The following is a 19,039-nucleotide window of genomic DNA, read 5'->3' on the forward strand; positions in this document are numbered from 1 at the left end:
GGGCGGAACAGCGCGCTTTCCTCACTATTCGAGAGGAAGTCGTCGGCTGTAGCGGCAACTGTGACAAACGACAAAAAGAGACAAGGCGCGTCGTCGCCTGTGCATCTTCCCACTCATCACGGAGACGACAGCCCCCGTAGCTCACTTCCTTGTTGTCCCGGGGCGCGTCATTCCTTTTCGCTACTGCATTGTCAATGCTTTATCAGGACGGGCGTTCATTTGCGTGCCGACCCACAATTCTCCAGGGTGCCGGCACAAGAAGCAGAATCTGTGCCAAAAATGGCCTCGTGGGTCCGCCTCCCCGACGTCACATCGGAGCAGCACTGGGACAGAAGCGGACGACGCTCGCAGCGCTGGGCTGGCTTAAATTCGCTGGGAAAACGACAATCCGCTCTTTTCTACAGGCCGTAACCAGCAAGAAACTTGGTACGTGAGTTGCTCCCGAACAAAACGTAAGCTACTCTGCTGGGTTAGGTGCTCAGCTCATTTGCATTGGTTCATTCGAGCATACTTTCAGTAAAACAAGGCGTCAGTAGTTTTCGCGATCACCATTGTGCATCAGACTGGTTAACATGGTAGTCTCGTGATGGCAGAGACTAGGAGCCTGAGTTGTTAACCAAAGCAGTACAAAATAATGTTATATTAATATTAATATGTCAAAGTTTCACAGCGGTTCTCTTCTTTCAAAAGCGCCCTTCTTCTGCCTAGTGGTGCTAAACAGTAACCTTACAGTTCGGGATTTTTTGCTATCGACGTTATGAAGCCAAGAATGTGAGTAAACCATACGGACACCTTGTCGGTGCTTGTTTGAACCTCTTTTGGGTTTTGTTCTCCTCAGCCCATTCAACATTGGCTGACACATTTCCTATATTGATGGGAATTCCTAATCGGGTCCTTTTTTGCGAGAATTCGCGTAAATAAATCGAAACTTTTTGTATTTGTGCGCCGAGTTACACTACTCGCCTTCATCTGGCATGAACACTAGTCAACTAACAATGAATTGCATTTTCGGAATTCTCCAGATTACTTCCAACTTTGAAAAAATCTAAAATGTATTTACATAATTTTATGTGTACGTGCTTCTGATTTAGAGCATTTAGGATTGTCGTGTCTTCGATACGGCGTATCGAACTATTACTTGTTCACAGTCAATAACAACTTTTACGGGATAACCTGGGTGTTGCAAGGAATTGGACTTATTACATTATTCTCCCTGACCAACACAAACTATGGTTGAGCGGTATGAAACCTTTTGACAGAGTTCTTAACAACGCCGTTTTGTGCAATATTCAAAGAGTAAATCTGCAACAACCTCAAACTATTAAGCAAGAATAACCCATAGCGGGTAGGATAGATGATTTGTAAATGCTATTTATCTCAAATTACTGACAATACCATGTCGTAGCGGTACGTGCATTTGTTGCGGGTTATCCAACAACAAAAACCACACGGCGGCGGTTCCGTATTTCTCATAAGTATGTAAGTATTTTTTCTCAAAAAGGAAGCTATCTGATATGTGAATTTTACTGCGACCTGCAAAATGGCTTCCGAGAAAGCAGGATAGCTGCCTTCGAATTCAAATTGGGCATATCCTAAGGTTTTTTCCCACAAACCTAATCATCATCATTATCGTTATCGTCGTCAGGGTATCAATAACACTGGCGGATCAAGCCCCCAGCCCCCTCTCCTCCCTAATGAACAGTGATGTCTAAATCCAATCCTTGACCCTAAATTTTGTTATTTCGTCCTTCCAGGGGGGCAAATGTCTCCTCCGACTTTTGGTCCCGTATTTCCGCAGTCACTATAGTACCCGGATGGTCAACCTGTCATCAGTTCTCCGCTCTGCATGCCCAGCCCAAGTACACTTCTTTCTCTTAATTTGAACTACGATTTCTTCCACCCGAGTTGGCTACTTAGTTCAATACTATTCTTACATCATCGAAGAGTCATTCCTCTCATCCTTCTTCCGGTATCTCATAGGCCTTACCTAACTTTATAAAGGTGTATCGTAAGGCGCCCAGTTTCGTTTCCTTAAGTCATCATAAATCCAATGCACTGCGCGTATACCATTCTTTGCGTGCGTTAAGTGTAGCTTACATTAATTGCATGAACGTTTTGCTGAGTGTGTGCCAGCCCATACTTGCTCTATGCCGGATACCTTCTTCGTGGTTTGTATCAGTCCTGAGAACGTTTACAAGATAGTCATATTCATTTTCGCCTTCAGCAATTTCAGGAATTAGGTGAAATGTGGGGCTTCCTATGTGTTTGGTTAACATTTCGTTCGATTTCATCAAACTTGTATTCAACCCCACAACGGCGCTTTTTGAGTACAGTTTCTGAAGAATTCTTCAAAGGTGTTGTCTTGAAAGCCGCTCTAGAGCTTTAGAGATATTGTGTCCGCTTGCCTGATGGCCTTTCTGATGGAGAACTTCTCACGTCTTTCACGAAGAATTACCTTCCCGCGCATCCCTTGTATATATCTTCAAAAAGCCCTGTGTAAGGCCCCACTATTTAGTAGTCTTTCGACGCTTCCAATACTGTGTGGCTTGTACTAAGTCAAAAGCTTTTCCGCAATGTATAAATTTCTTTTAGGGGCTCCATTATATCTCCTGATCTCTTTATTGCCTGATTAATGCAGGAAGGGGATCATAGAGTAGTCTACCCAAAATGAAACGCCAATTAAAAGTTCTCTCGCTATCACTTTTTGTCTTCCCGATATCGACTTTGGTCCCTCGGTTGTTGGACATATATTGGCGGTGGCTTTTTCTATCCCTATTCATTTTGTAAACAGCCCTTATAGAAAAGTGAGTGCGGTGATGCGCCTGTAATTCTAGCGGAGATTGAAATAACCATTTCTTGGTATCCATTTACGTTGACCTTCATAGGTCTAGTGGAACCTTTAATGTTTTGAAGTATTTTCCGAATAATTTTGAAAGCTTTCCCAACAAAATGACTTTACGATTATTCAATGTATTCACTGTTATTGTACCGTCTCCTGCGGTCTTCCATGTCTCCATCTCTTTAAGTGCCGTTTACACCTCATCTTAAGTTTCCGTGTCAACCCCGCCCGTTAATGCACTTCTTGCACTTATTTTTCCTGGCGCAACTTTGCGCACCTACAACTCAGCATACAACCTTTCCTCTACTTTCGCTATCTAATCAATCTTGTTCGAATGTTACCGCTTTCGTTTGTTACAGCATACATAGAGCAAGCTTCCCCTACGCGGCCCTTGAAATTCTTCTATTTGAAAACTTTTCTTCGGCCTTTGTGATTATGTAGATACGAATGTCTTTAACCTCTATTCAACTCTGCCGAATCGATTTTCCTTTCCGTTTTGGCACTTTCATTTCCGCGCATTCTGATATTGCGCCCCTGGTTTTTCAAACACTTTTTCCTCTTCTTTTCTAGGTTATCTTTCTTTTACACATACTGCGGACCCTGAAATTATTGTATCCAGCTTATCATTCAATAGGTAAAGCATTGATGGACTCTGGTATAGCTTAAGAGCCTGGATTTCTTCGGCACTCTTGCGCATTAGGGGCTATACCCTATTATGTATTTTTAAAACATTTCACACCATGTGCCGGCCGTCCGGTTTAAAAATGATGGTTTGGCACTTCTTTTCTATTCTCTCATTCACCTTTCAGCGCCTTTTTGTTGTTATTCGGCCATTCTGCCTTATTTTCTTTTCTTTTTTGTCTTCACGTTCGTCTCCCGTATTTTTTTCCTTTCGATGCCAGAATTGGCCCGAAATTCGCGCAGTTGGCACGTCTTGAATTATTCTTTTTGTCGTTTTTTGTAGCAAGTACGAAATTATTTTCGGAAGACACTCACTATTTGTGTGTCTGACAGGTGGGTAGAGCGGTAAAAAACCCGTGTCATGCGGTTCGCTAAGGCAGGAAGAGTAATGTCGTCTTGAGATTCCAGACGAGACTACCCTAACCCTACCGTACTGGCTAAAGCTTTTATATATTTGAATTATCCACCATAAAATAGCAAGAAAGGCGGTTTGTGTTTCCAGACGTGACACCAAAAAAGTTAGAGCACAAAATTGAAACTTGAAATCTTATAGGGGGACCGGCAGGAAATCCTCACGCAAGAAATAAATTTTGGAGTAACCATACTTTAGGACGAGAGACTAACGAATCTCTTCTGCAGTTTATTTTCAGGTTAATCATCATACGCTTTGCAAAAACGCTCCTGTAGAAGCCGTAATTTGTTCATTATTCTTACTTACACACACTTTGTTGGCTTTCTTTTATTTTCACACAGAAAATATAGAAAAAACCACTACTCGAGGCCTTTTCGCCGGCTCGTTTCGTTTGTATGTTACCATGACAAGTTCCTCACGATTAGATGCATTTATAGGAAGGACCTCGAATCCGACAATTTTTGCGCCACTAAGATTATTCCCTGTGAGTCGGCTGCATTTGACTTGCCGTGGACATTCGCGTCATGAACGCAATTTAAAAAATTCGGAGGATGATCCGCCGCCAAGCTGTAATATGGTGCCAACTTCAAACATTTACACTTCCCACCCCTACCCTCCTATCACTCTACTACCTCGAGCTTCACTCTAACCAATGCCCTCTTTGCCATCAATACGCACACCTACCACATGTGATTTGGTCCTGTGAAGAAAAACGCATTCAATCTCCTGAAAAGCACCCCATTTTATTCCAAATTACAAAATAGCGGCAGTGGGAGGCCGCGCTGCTCAGCACAGTCCCTCTGACCCAGGCCTCACTAGCCCAGGTGGCCAAAGGCGCCGCCGAGATGTAATGAATCCTGCCGTCGCCGAAAGGACACTGAAGTCGACCTGACAACGGTCGCATCCGTTTTATCTGATCTGATCTGATGCTAAGATTATGTAAGAGTGTCAAGGCGAAACCCTATTTGATTCTTCGGGTGACGTGCTATTGAATTTTATTTTGAACTTTGCGGCTGCCATCGTCACCACTTGGCCAGTCGCCTGGACAGCACCCCCCGAAGTTCGCTCAGCTCGCTAGCCATTTACATTTCCCGTCACGCACCGAGTCACCTTTTCTCAGCGTTCTCTTTCGACCCTCCCCCACGCCGGTGTTTCCCTTTCCTGGCGCGCGATCCCGGGCTTACGCTAGCTTCCTGGCGCCCTTTATTGGCACCCGATCCCCGGCCTCCCCCGCTGGAGCAACTTCACCTTTTTTGCACCACCTATTTTCTGAATCTGGCAAAGTCTGGCAACGTGCGTGCTCTAAACCACGATATTGAAACTTTTAGCCTTAAAAATGGCAGTAATCTGCCAGCGTTTTCAGATAGGCAGAAACTACGTTATACCCAATATGCGCATTTGCACCCATGAATCTGCACTGATCGCGCAGAGCACGTATTGTTATTAGAAACCGTTGGCCGCCTCCATCATCATCAGTGTCGTACCCTGGCCACCAAGGCGAGCCCTGTGCAACAATATATGCGCGCTCATGTACCTACCAGGTGACGCCGATCGCCTCCGCTCATTCTATACTCACACGACGTATCCCACCTCCCCAAATAGCCAACCAGGCTCAGTCGAAACCACCACAAAACACAACGAGTCATAAACCCTATCTTTAGAAACCCTTCCCCCAACGTTGAATACTCCTGCGAGAGCAAATGCTTTCTCTCATTATTTCTCCCTTTTCTTCCTACCTGCTCTGGCCAAAGTTGTGTGTCTTCAATAATTGCGGGTATCCATAGCCTCGTTAAATGCCAATTCCAGCACACATCAGCCTACACGAGGTCATCAGAAAACGAACAGATGCCGAGCCGTCCCTGTAGCTCGATGGCTGAACGGCATAAAATCGCAAGCTTATTTTGGGAAGGTGTGCGTTAGAATCTCACCCATTACTGTTTCTCCGAGAAGACAAACAATGAAAACAGGGAAGTTCACAATACAATTGAATTGAATTCTATTGGTAGGGACGCAACATCTATTTAGACTGATGTATCGGATATAAGTGTATAAAAGACCCTTCCAAAAGAAAAGATGGGTTAGATACAGTTATAAAACAAAGAACAAACATAAAATGCAGTGTTGGGAACGGAAATAAACAATTCAAGACATCGACTGATTTAATTACCTCTACACTACGAAATAGCAATGCTGCAGGCAGCTTTTTCTGCCAAGAACATCTCTTGTGCCCGCACAGGATGCAGCCGAAGTAGTCCGAGGACAAACAAAGGTCATTATTAAAATATGTAGACTCTCATGAAAATTATTGAAACTTTCTTGTCTTTCCGTCTTTCGAGCAGTATATATGCATTGCTGTGAGAATATGTTAACGTAGAAGGTAATCCACAAATCGAACACGTCGCAGCCGACAATCATTACTACAGCGCACTTGCTGTAAACAATGAACGAAGTGTAGCTCCGAAAGCGCGGTAGTACAACGGTAGGCTTTTCAAGGCGGCGCAATTCGTGCGATAAGTACCTTTCGCAAGTTCGAGGTGTCATTATAAGGCGTCGGGGTGACTTCCTTGTTGCCCTTGTTACCTTCGTTCAACCATAAAATGCTCTCCTCTCACCAGAACGTCATGTGATTGCATTGTACCGGCGTTTAACGTTGACTAGAGTCAGAGGAAAGGCCATATGAGGCCCTGCGGCAAAGGTGAAATTGCAGGTACTTTCTGGAGCAATGCTAGGCAGAATATCTGCAAAATCTGCAACCTACCTTGAAATTAAAAGTTGACACAGGGCCACGGCACGCAGAAGAGGGAAGTGCTCAGCAAGCGTGAACTCGCTAAGCCTTTGCTGAAATGGCCACCGGACCAATTTTATGCATGCAAGTGGGACAACAGACGCAGCCATGTGGGAGGGGAAAGTTATCCAGGGTGAGAATAGAGTTTTTTTTTTTTTTTTGAACTCGTCCGTCTAGTGTTTTTTAAGCACAGTGGGAGACACGTCCTCATGCGAGCGACTACAGCGGCCTTTGTTGGCGAAACAAATACTTTACAGACGTGCAAGAAAGGGGTAGCTGCTATGCTAAATTTGGAAAGCATTGTCTCCTCCAAAGCTATGGACTTGAGTAAGTGGGAACGTTATTTTGAAAATGCGCTACAGCGTCTCTAGAAGGACTATCTAGCGGGAAGTGGCCCTCGGAAGTTTCTAAACATAGGCAGAAAGACTTGCTACGTAGGCGTTTCTCACTAAGGCTTAAGCGAATTATTCGCAGACATTGTGAACACGTAATGTATGTATCTGCACTGAAGTTAAGAATGGAAAACCTGCTAGACCATCCAGTCAGCATAAAGTTTTGTGGCAAAATTTTTGTCCGACCAGGGGTCACTGATAAGCGTAGAGTGTTGAAGAAGTGTAAGACGTTTTGCATCAGCAATCAAATAACAGACATTATGCCATGGTAGGAACGTTGTGAAAATTGTACAATAAAAAGGAAACAAGTTGTTTGTCTCACCATACTTTGTGAACAGTGAAAGTATACTTCCAGCATAAAAATGGCACGACATATTACTCAAAGGGGTTATTGTATATACAGAAGATGTCTTCAAAAATGGTTCAAGGGAGGCAGCTTGCAGCCAAAGTTACTTACCTGCACCTCCGAATTGACACTGTAAATACAAACGAAGTTTCCGTAAAGCACAATGCTCGTAAGAAGTGCATAACTTCTGACAATTATAGTTAGATGCACAGTATTTATAAGCCATATGGGTGACAACTCAATTGTGAGTTCCTTCTAGTATAGAACAAAAAGAAGCACCGGAGCGAAGTTGATGGGACCCACAATTCCGAACAATGGTGCCTACTCTTGACGGAGGTCATCCAGCAACTAGCCGTTCCCGAACGTAATTCGGTTTAAGCAGATGGCTTTGAATCACGGATTAGATTTGTCGGTTTGCGGTGGAGAATCGGAATCGGAAAATCGGGGAATCGGTGGAGAACAAGGTCTATTGAAGCATAGTCATTACACGTCCAGCACACTTCAAATTTTGGCGACAGCGGAGTCCGGAGTTTATCCGACCTACCGACTGCGACGACAGACGAGAAGTGAAACTCGAATAGGCCTCCTGCGCTGTCCAGGGAGCGCTGCGCAACCGACTTTCGGTTATAACTTCCGGGTGGTAGAAAGCTGCGAAGGTCCCATAGGATCCCGTGTTGACAAAAGCAAACTGAGTTTGATACCCCGAACTGTTTTGTGACATGGTCTCCAGCCCGTCCTCGACGCGTCCGACCTCTTCCGGCGATCAACTTGGCTTTAGGGAAAAAAGCTTTGCAGCGCTGAATACGTATACAGCGTCGACAAAAGTGCTGGGACGGTGACGGCGCTCTGCCACTCGCAGGTTCACCGATCGATGTTGGAATGAAGTGAACTTTACCGTCAAAGATTCTTCCTGAAACTAATACATTTGGTGACTTGGACTTTTCAACAACAGCCAATCAAAAAAAAAAAAAAGAGCGAGAGTAACGCAATCGACGACGATCGTGCGTGAAAGTCAGCGAATCCGGCGGACCGCAGGCTCGTCTGCTGCTGTGTGCCGCGCATTTGCGTACCTGAGCACTATGCGTGCACTTTCAATTAAGCACTGCTGGTTTACGTCGCCGTTACGAGTCCATAGCGCAGCGCTAGCTTGCCGTTTTATTGCGTGGCTTAGGGACAAAATGCAGCGAGCGTCAGAAGCGTGAAATCTGTTTTGTGATTGCGAAAGTAGTGGTGGTAAAACAGTTGTCTGGCAAAATGAGTGGCCATACTGTTTCCTTGTTCGCTCTCGCTATAATTAATTACGCTTTTGCGTCACATATTCCCCTTTCGCACTGAGTAGGCTAAAATAGCGAACCGCAACATTTTGGTGTGTAGAGCGGAGGGCCGGGCGGCAAATCCTGTGGAAGGGGGAGGGGGCTTTGAAGGCAAAGCGAAAAAAACAGCGAATTGCCAATAATATTTTATAAAATATTTTATAATAACCTGCCTAAGTCTGAAGATGGGGAACAATGCAACTGGGAGCGATAAATTCTCTATCATTGTCTTGCCGTCTAACCCCATTTAAGGTCAAACCTGGCGTGTGGGCGTTGAGATTGTTAGGGACAGGAGGAAGGGTGGGGAGTCTGACGACATGCCGTGGGCCGCATAATACAGCAACATGGCCCGCGGCCTGAAGATTACGACCCCTGCAGTAGAAGATAACCAACACAGTCAGTTACGATCGTATGTAAATATTTGGGCGGCGCACCGTGTATGCGGCTGTCTTATGTTATGTAATTAACCCGCCGCGGTGGCTCAGTGGCTACGGCGTTGTGCTGGTGAGCAAGAGGACGCGGTTTCGATTCCAGGCCGCGGTGGCCGCTTTTCTGGTGGAGGCGAAAAGAAAAAACGTCCGTGCCTAGGAGATTTCGAAGCACGTTAAACTTACCCAGACGGTGAAAATTAAGCTGGAGCCCCCCACTACGTCGCGCCTCATTGCCTGCTTTGAGGCGGCGCGTTAAACCCTGCAGTCAATCAATCAATCATGTTATATAGAAGTACACATCTCTGCAGGCAGCGGGCATGCGATTTGGTGCTTGTTTTGCGTCACTGAGTTGCGCCTCATTGGTTTATTTGACACTACTGCCTCACCTACTCGCTTGTATAATGTACCCTGCCGTTCGTAAATCGTGCGGCGTAAAACGTTAAGAAAGAGTCATTTAGTTTGCGAAAACACCAAGCAAAACTTCCGCTCATTTTCAATTCTGTGCCAGGCCAGCAGCGTCAGCTGCGCTTCTCGCGTCCGCCAACATGCTCCCGCTGAAGCAACCATGTCCAGTTACCTCAGGCTATAGGACGAGCAGCGTTCTGTGTTTATGTTACTTGCGAACTGTTCCTTTGTCAACCGTACGCAAGAAGAAAGAACGATAGTAATCGTCGGGAAGTTACATCACCCGACCTGGCGATACTGTCCCAAGTCGCGACAGCTCGGTCAAAAGAAAGCCGCTTTATCTGCTTGTTGCAGCCTATATTGTTTTGTAGCCTCTGCAACTACTTTAAGGGGTATTTGATTCAGTATGCAGTCATTTCAACGCACCACAACGCGAATAAGTTAAGGACAACCAACTCTCGCTCTAGTTTGTAATTGAAAACACATGAAGGGCGGCAATGGTCGTTTGCTTTTGTACTGCCCAGACGCGTCGGACATGAGGGGGCGCTGAATGACGCGATAACTGCAGCGCAAGAGCCCTATGAAGAACGGCAACTTGTCGGGTTTCGGGTTAAGTCAAGTTGAGAGCCAAATACAATTGAGCAAGCATGCAAAAAAAAAAAAACATACTAACGAACGAACGAACGAAGAAACAAACAAACCAACAAACCGGCGCACTTCAAGAGGACTGTGATTTGGGCGAGTTGGTGAACGTTCATGATTGAAAATCAGCGCGGGAAAAACAAAGCACAAAAAAGGAACCAGAAGTAGACAGGACTGCGCTGAACTCAAAACTGGCTTATTTTGAAGAAAACCCGACTAATATACATCAATCAGTCTACCCCGTGCGGATAAATTATTACAACGAATAAACAGAAACAACAAAACACGCTATTACTCATCGGTCGGCACAAATGTAATCTATTGGTTTGCGTGGTCATGCAGGGCTGTCACTCAGATAAGCATATTCCGGGTCAATCAGCACTACTGAGGGCATGCTTATACATTGGTCGTCAGATCGTCTGATTTGAAAGGCCTCGATAATTTCCCTTGTTGTTTTATCTCTGTGTTTCGACAACACAGTGGTTTCTTTAAAGACCGGCACACAGCCGTGTGAGCTGCAGTGTTTTGCCAGTTGGCTACGCAGATTCCCTTTTAATGAACTCTGGTGCTCCGACAACCTGGTGTTCAGGCACCTCCCGGTTTTTCCGACGTATATATGTCCACACCGAAGTGGCAACATATACACGACACCCGGTGAACATTTCACAAATGGCTCTGAATGATTTATCGGGCACACATTTTTTGCCCTTACCCGCCGCGGTGGTTCAGGGGCTAAGGCGTTGCGGTGCTGAGCACGAGGTCGCGGGTTCGATTCCCGGCCGCGGCGGCCACTTTTCTGATGGAGGCGAAAAGCAAAAACGCCCGTGTGTACGAGATTTCAGCGCACGTTAAAGATCCCCCGGTGGTCTAAATTCATCCGGAGCCCTCCACTACGGCGCGCCTTATCGCCTGCGTTGCGTCGGCGCGTAAAACCCTACAATCAATCAATCATTTTTTGTCCTTGTATTCCGGGAAGCTAATATTCGGCCAACCGTACTGCACAATTTTCCTAATTTAGTTGGGGCCGAGAACACCACGCCGCCAGCGCACCTTTTGCCACGTTTTTTTAAGTTATGAGAGAGGCAGTGCTTGTACGGTATCACAACAATGTATCTTTTTCTTTGCATTGGTGGCTGCGTTGCGAAACCTCCCGCATCTTTGCCTTTCATCGATTTAAGTAGCTTCTGCACAACCATGACGATAACATTGACATGGTAGCCTGCCGTCTGCAGCCTACTTATCTGGTTCGAGAAGCTGTCCTTCAGCTGATGGTCACATGACTTTGAAAGTGCTGTGCGTAGTGAAGAAAACACGATGCCATTTTTTTTATTACCTTGGAATGACCCGATGTGAAGTTTAGGACAGGTTTTTGAGATCTGCGGCGGTAACACCAGCATACGTGACCGTTAGTGAAGGTTAATTCTAAATCCAAAACTGCAGTTTGTTCAATTTTGGCAGCCGAAATGTGCACAGCAATCCGAGACCACACTCATTGAATACATTTAAAAGGCCTTCTACATTCAGTTCTACATTCTCAACAGTTATTACAAAATCATCTACATAACGGAAAATATTTTTTGCCAAGCCACATACATTTCTTTCGACATTTCTGTCAACCCTACCTAGGAATATATTACTAAGCATAGGAGCCACCTTTGAACCAATACACAACCCTCGTTTTTGAACAAAAAATTTATTTTGCCACTCGATAAACGTTGATTTCAGATAGAATTCTAGGATTTACATAAAACTGTTGACTGACACACGGCACTTTTGAATGAAGTCTACTTCGTCGTTCTCTTCAGTGATATACAGTTTCAGTGATTTTATTAATTCATCGTGAGGGATAATGTAGAACAAATCTTGCGCATCAATGCTCACAGCCTTGCATGTTCCGGGGTTTCACGATTCAAGGTACTTTACTAGGGCGCCTGAATTTAGGATTAAATACGGGTCATTCAGGTGCAGGGACCGGAGCGGTTCCTCTAAAAATGAGGACACCGCCAACTGCCAAGTATGTCTTTCTGTAGCAATTGTGATGAAAGGGACTTCGGGCTTATGCGTTTTAACCACGAAAAATGGCTCCAGGTGGAAATCTTTTGCTTTCTTTACTGACAGTGCTGCTATTGTTCCGCAATTATTCCGCAGGTTCCGCAACGCAGGGGCCAATGCAAAGAAAAAGATACCCTGCTGTGATACCGTATAAGCACCGCCTCTCTCATAACTTAAAAACCAAACATAGCAGAAAGGTGCGCTGTCGACGTGGTGTTCTCGGCCCCAAATAAATTGGGAAAACTGTGCAGTGCGGTTGGCCGAAGATTAGCTTCCCGGAATACAAGGACAAAAAATGTGTGCCAGATAAATCATTCAGAGCCATTTGTGAAATGTTCACCGGGTGTCGTGTATATGTTGCCACTTCGGTGTGGACATATATGTGTGGGACAAACCGGGAGGTGCCTGAACACCGGGTTGTCGGAGCACCAGCGTTCATTGAAAGGAACCCGCGTAGTCACCTGGAAAAACAAGGCAGCTCACACAGCTGTGTGCCGGTCTTTAAAGAAACCACTGTGTTTTCAAAACACAGAGATAAAACAACAAGGGAAATTATCGAGGCCTTTCAAATCAGACGATCTGACGACCGATGTATAAGTATGCCCTCAGCAGTGCTGATTGACCGAGAATACGCTTATCTGAGTGACACCGCTGCATGACCACGCAAACCAATAGATTACATTTGTGCAGACAGATGAGCAATAGCGTGGTTTTTGTTGTTTCTGTTTATTCGTTGTAATAATTTGCCGCCACGTGGGAGACGGATTTATGTATATTACTAGTGTTTTCTTCAAAATAACCTAGTTTTGAGTGAAGCGCAGTCCTGTCTACATCTGGTTCCCTTTTTGTGTTTTGTTTTTTCCGCGCTGATTTTCAATCATAAACAAACGTACAAATGGAACCTGTTGCGCAAACAAAGAAATATTACCGGGCACATGAGCGACTCGTTGTACGAAACACCTTGCGCTTCAAAGAGGTTGGTTCATTAGTGAAAGAGCACTAACAACAATAACAACAACAGTCAAAGGCACAGACGATTGCCTTGCGCTACAAAACCCCTGATGCCTTTACATAAATGTGAGAAACCGAATTTTACACGCGGAGATTTGCTTACGGACACTAAAAATCCACTGAGTCTACCCACGAAAAGCTTCGCTGTAAAACTTATTTGCGAAGTTTACCGATTTTTAAATAACAGGTCGGTATACTTCGTAATATTTAGCAATGTCTGGCGATCGTTGTACTAGACTCCCTGCATCCTTGACCCATAGTTTCATATATTTACTTGATTCATCTTTGTGTCTGCACGACAAGAATATTCCCCAAGGACGCGGGTTCGATTCCACACGGCGGCCGCTTTTCTGATGGAGACGAAAAGCGGAAACGCCAGTGTGCTCGAGATTTCGGCGCCCTTTAAAGATCCCCAGATGGTCAAAATTAATCAGGAGCCCTCCACTCGGCGAGCCTCATCGCCTTTTGTAGCATACGGCGCATTAGACCTTATAATTAAATCATTGATCCCAAAAGTAATCCAGTTGTGAATGAAGCAATCAAAAAGTATTTTTCTAGGACATGCGGTAGATTTTCGTACGGCAAAGGAATAGGAATACATGAAAGAAACCAAACAAAACTATTATTATAAAAATCAACCAGCTCACTATGAGGCGACAGTGAAACAAAATTTTGTGATGCAGATTATTCACAACTTCAACTTACTACCTTGGAAGCGCATGATGGATAACGGTCGTCAACATAGCCAGCATGACAAAAGCGAAAACGGAAAGCTATAACTAGACAACCTAAATTTAATTCCTAACGTTGCAAAAAGCAAGACAACAGAAAAACCTCTGCACTCGACGAAACAATCAAATAAATATTTAATACACTTAAGTTAAAATAAATTGTACGAGTGATACTGTGCTCTCCGAGCACATAAACTAAGCAGTTGAGTCAGTCGTTTAAAACATTGCAATGTAAAAAATACTAGTTGCAAGAGCTCTGCTATTGAAGCAGAGGAAAATGCCTGTTATTTAACGTTGAACTACGAAAATGGGGAATTTTTTCGCCGTTTCAAGATGGGTTGCATATTGTAAATTAGAAATAAAAAAATTCCCAGCGCAGCATTCCTTTTTACGAAAAAAATGTAAAATAAAGACAGAAAAATGAACTGCCGTATTTTTAAACTGCCACGAAATATAATTTTTGCGTCGACTGAGAGAGCGGCGCGGTGTGCTGCATTGGGCCTTTCATGTTCATTTCGAAATTTCTTTTAGTTGTTTCTGCTCCAAAATTTCTTTTTTTATATATGTGGTATTTTGCTGTTGTGAGGCATTTTGATATCTTTTGATTTTTTTTTTGTTCTGTGCAAGGAAACCGGTACTAAAACCACAGTATTTCCAGGGCACCTGAAACAAAGATTCATTACTATTACATGATTATTATACTGATATATTATTATACTGGTATATTATTACTACTACTACTAGTAGTACTATATTATTAGTAGGATACTCACAGCAAGGTCATGGAGTTTCCCTGTTGTGTCCCGCCGTGTCTATCCTGCGCTAGCCCGAACAGGCAACAACTCCAAATTTTATCTTCTTTCCCCCTTCTGTACACATATCTTCGTGGGCTACCTTTAGAGGTAACATGCACACAAAATGCAAGTTTGGTTCATTCGAAAGATTGCATTCGTTATAATAGCGCTTCAAGGAAAATTTCAGTCAAATACGCTATATCATTAAGGAAAAAAAGAATAGCCGTGGGACTCCCAACCTGATTTCCCGCCCTACAACCTAGGACGTATTATGGGCAGCTGTGCGATTGGCTGTGAACAGAAAAATTCAAATAAAATTGAACAGGGGTTATAAGCGTGCAGAACGAGCCATTTGCGCTTGAATTTAATGAATACTGTTTAAAACAGTAAAATTGGTGGGGTAAACAATGGAAGTTACAAACGCACACGTAAACATAGAAGCACCAGGGCGTAATGCGCGCACTATGCCGGTTATAGCTGCCCAGCTGTCCGACGCGTTGACTGCACTGTCCTACTCCGTCCGACTGCACTTGCAAACTGGCATAAGCGACATTGTCTTCGGTAACTCTGTTTGTCGATTATACCCAATGTTTCACAAAATGAGTACTTTCAACCGTAACAAACATTATCCAGGCACAAATAGTACTTGTCCTGGATACGCTATTGTAGACATCACGAAACACACGGTTCAGCGGGAGAATCAACATTACGGCTTGAGCTGTTTAATTCCCCACTGAATGAAGCATCGCTTGGAGCCGGACTAGCGCGGGGGCACGATAAAACACTAAATCTTTCGAATGAAACAAACTTGTGTTTTGTCTACATGGCTCCTGTAAGATCCCTCGGCAGCGGCACTTTTTGTGTATCGTGCATGTGTTATTCGCGCTTTATAATGTCATTCCTTAAACAGCAGTGCGGTTTTTATGCATGTGAGCCTCAATCTCAGCCATGCTCGTTTGCTTTTACTATCACTACGCGTGATACCTGTGGTTTTTTGCCATATGGGTGTTCGGACTAGCTCTTTTTCGGTTTAAGGTGCCTCTCCGGACACCACATGCCTGCTTCGCAATTTCATTTTGGGAATAAGCAGCGATTGTACTATTCTTTTCACTGGTGATGTTATCCTAATAATACTTATTTGTAAGCTCTCGAACCAACTTTAACCAATGCCGATTCTTGGAAAGACATTTTTTTGTGTTAAAGTTTAACGAAGCATTCACACGAAACACTTTACATATTTACTAATTCCAGATTTTCTTTCGCATTGCTAAGTACGCTTTAACTTTGATTGATTAACCGAAATATCAAAAGACAGGCCAAGCGCTAAAGAAGCAGCCAATGTATGAAAAAAATTTCCTTAATGAATTTTACCTATAGCTTCACGCTTCCGCTAAAGGTTATTCTTGCGCTCTGTGGTAATGCTTCATTAGTCCTCCCCAAGCCCAAATTCACCAGAACATATCCCAACAGATATACGACTCTAATCAGCCGTTCCTGCAGTTTTCTTAGCTGTTCATAATTTGCATTTTTCATTCATTGGTGTCATGTTTTTCAGGTCGTCCCGGGACGCCGGAGCGGCATGGCGCTGAGCCTGAGCCCGACAACTCTTCTCGAAGAGCTCCACTCCATCTCTGATCCCAGGACAAGAGACTATCCCGTTGTTCTCAACCCTTTCTTCGTATTTCCAATGCTGGTGGCTTACCTCTACTTCGTAAAGGTTGGAGGCCCAAGATGGATGAAGAACAAAGAACCCTTTCAAATAATCAACACCATTCGCATCTACAACATCACTATGGTATTCGTCAGCTGCGTCTCCCTGGTGGTCCTCCTCATCCCCACTTACCTACCTGGCGGATCCTACAGTCTATGGTGCCAGGGAATAACAGGATACTCCCCCGAAGACCACCTCAAATACTACAAGCATGCCTGGATTCTAATCGCGTGGCGCTACGCCGACCTCCTCGACACTGTATTCTTTGTTCTACGGAAAAAGTTCAACCAGGTGACTCACCTCCACGTCATTCACCACACCATCGTGGTGGTGAACATATGGTTCTACGCGCGCTTCGCCCCCGAGGGACAGCCAGCGCTGGGTCTGGCACTCAACATCTTCGTGCACATAGTCATGTACACTTACTACTTCTTGGCGAGTTTCGGGCCCCGAATGCACAAATATTTGTGGTGGAAAAAGTACCTGACGACGCTCCAAATTGTACAGTTCCTCATCATCATCGTGCACATGTCCATACCACTGTTTGTAGACTGTGGCTTTCCGCGACACGTAGTGTACATTGGAAACGTGCAGACGTTCCTTATTCTCTGCCTGTTCATTAACTTCTACGTGAAAGCATACACCAACCGACACCAGCGACCAACTACTGCGAAAGGGGCCACTCACGTCGGCAAAAAGAATAGCGGTGCGCCATTGAAAAATGGGAAGGTTGAGTAAAAGGGCATAGGAAAAGAGGCCACGCAAAACCGTCCTAGGAAAACTTTAAATCAAAAAATAGCCGTTTTCTCGATGAGTGTTCCTTATTTAGAGCCAAAAATTTGTTTTACGTGTTGTGCGCGTTAACATGGTGGAAATATTGAAATCAATCATTGAATGTGAATCCATAAATTCTGTGATGAAAACAGTAATGCCCTGTGCGTCACAGGAAATATGCAAGGAGTGGATAACAGATGTGATCCCCCATTAACGAAAACTGCAGAGTTTCAACGTGGAAATAAACAATGTACATACTTGAGCTCTAGCTGCGCTATTCTTAAAAGAGTCGTTCTGGTAAGCAGAGGGGCAGTGCAGTGCAAATAAACAACCGCGCCAAGATTATAATTTCCGCACCTCAGTCGTGTAAACGACAAGTTTTGCTCAGATATACTTTAGACCGTACGTTGTTCCGGCTGCCTGAAACACTGCACAAACTTTGTGAAAGCCCTGCTTCAATTTCTGAATACAAAGGCACAAGAAATGTCGCATTAAAGGCCATTAAAGTTTAGTTAATTATTTTACTATTATAGTCTTTCTTAGGTGTATTCCGTGCAAAACTGCAGATATCAACCTTGATGAGCCACCTCCGACGTTACATGAGCTTGGCCCTCCCCGAAACTTTTGGTGACAGAACAATTTGGGCAAACTTGTGGTCTATCACGCAAACCACGTCTCCAGGGGGCGTAAACTTGCATGTTCCTGTATAAAACAACATATAAAAATTCACCATTCAGTATTTTCGGTGACGAAAACACCATTAAATGCTTTTTTGTTTCTTGCATGCGCTCTGCTCTCATGATGGCCGTGAGAAATGGAGCTAAGCTGTCATTTTCTTTGGTCATGAGCCAGCTATGTGAAGGCTGCGTGAAAAAAGAAATGGATCCCCTTTTGTTCAGCCCAGTAGTGGCTGGGGAGTTCTGATGCTGAGAATGTGGCGTTGTGATTCTGATGACAGTTGTGAAGATAAAAAGCAAACCCGCCTGTTTTACTACATCGTTTATTAGCATACTGGGTGTTATATTACTCTGTTTCGGTACAGGGTTCCCTCCTTTCTCAATTTTTTCTCGCGTATATCTGCGTAGTCGGGGGCATGCCATTCTCGTATTCATTTGTAAATTATTTGTTTGCCCACTGTTTCATTCTCACTCGAAATTGCGGACTCTGCAGGGCCGACCCTTTCGATTTATTTCTCAGCTCTATCTCCCTGTCTCGCTCCCCGTGTTCACCTATCTATCTGCACACATCCCCCTCCCGCCTCCCCTCTCTCTATCTCTCTCCCTCCTTGTGTTCACCAGTCTATCTACACTGTTCCTTCCCTCCCTCGCTCCCTCCCTCGCTTCCCACCCTCTCTATCTCTGTGTCCCTCCCTCGCTCCTTGTGTTCACCTATCTACACCGCTCCCTCCCTCCCTCCCTCCCTCCCTCCCTCCCTCCCTCCCTCCCTCCCTCCCTCCATGCCTCTTGTTCTCCCCTCTCTCTCTCTCACTCTCTTGCTCTTTCAATCTGTCATCTGCCTTATCTCTCCATATCTACAATCTCTGTACATTTTTTTTCTTCCTGGAGCTACCTACCATTTCAACTTTCTCTTTCAACACACTCCAATTTCTTTCTACTCATTGTATGCCGACATTCATTCACTTTTTTGTTTGGTCTGTACTTTAATAACTTTCCATCTCCTCTGCCTCATCACCAACTACTCCGATTTTTTTTTCTTTTTT

At 44.4% G+C, this 19,039-nt stretch overlaps 1 pseudogene across 1 annotated transcript; it reads left to right on the plus strand.

The window, feature by feature from the left end:
- Positions 1-216: 216 nt before the first annotated feature.
- Positions 217-18,263, plus strand: LOC144173352 (very long chain fatty acid elongase AAEL008004 pseudogene; annotated as a pseudogene). Its single transcript, XR_013323231.1, has 2 exons — positions 217-426; positions 16,390-18,263. The product of XR_013323231.1 is annotated as a very long chain fatty acid elongase AAEL008004 pseudogene (transcript).
- Positions 18,264-19,039: the final 776 nt, after the last annotated feature.

This window comes from Haemaphysalis longicornis, unplaced genomic scaffold (assembly GCF_048455015.1).
Source record: "Haemaphysalis longicornis isolate Haplotype H1 unplaced genomic scaffold, Haemaphysalis longicornis Haplotype H1 scaffold_3, whole genome shotgun sequence".
In the NCBI taxonomy this organism is placed as follows: Eukaryota; Metazoa; Arthropoda; class Arachnida; order Ixodida; family Ixodidae; genus Haemaphysalis; species Haemaphysalis longicornis.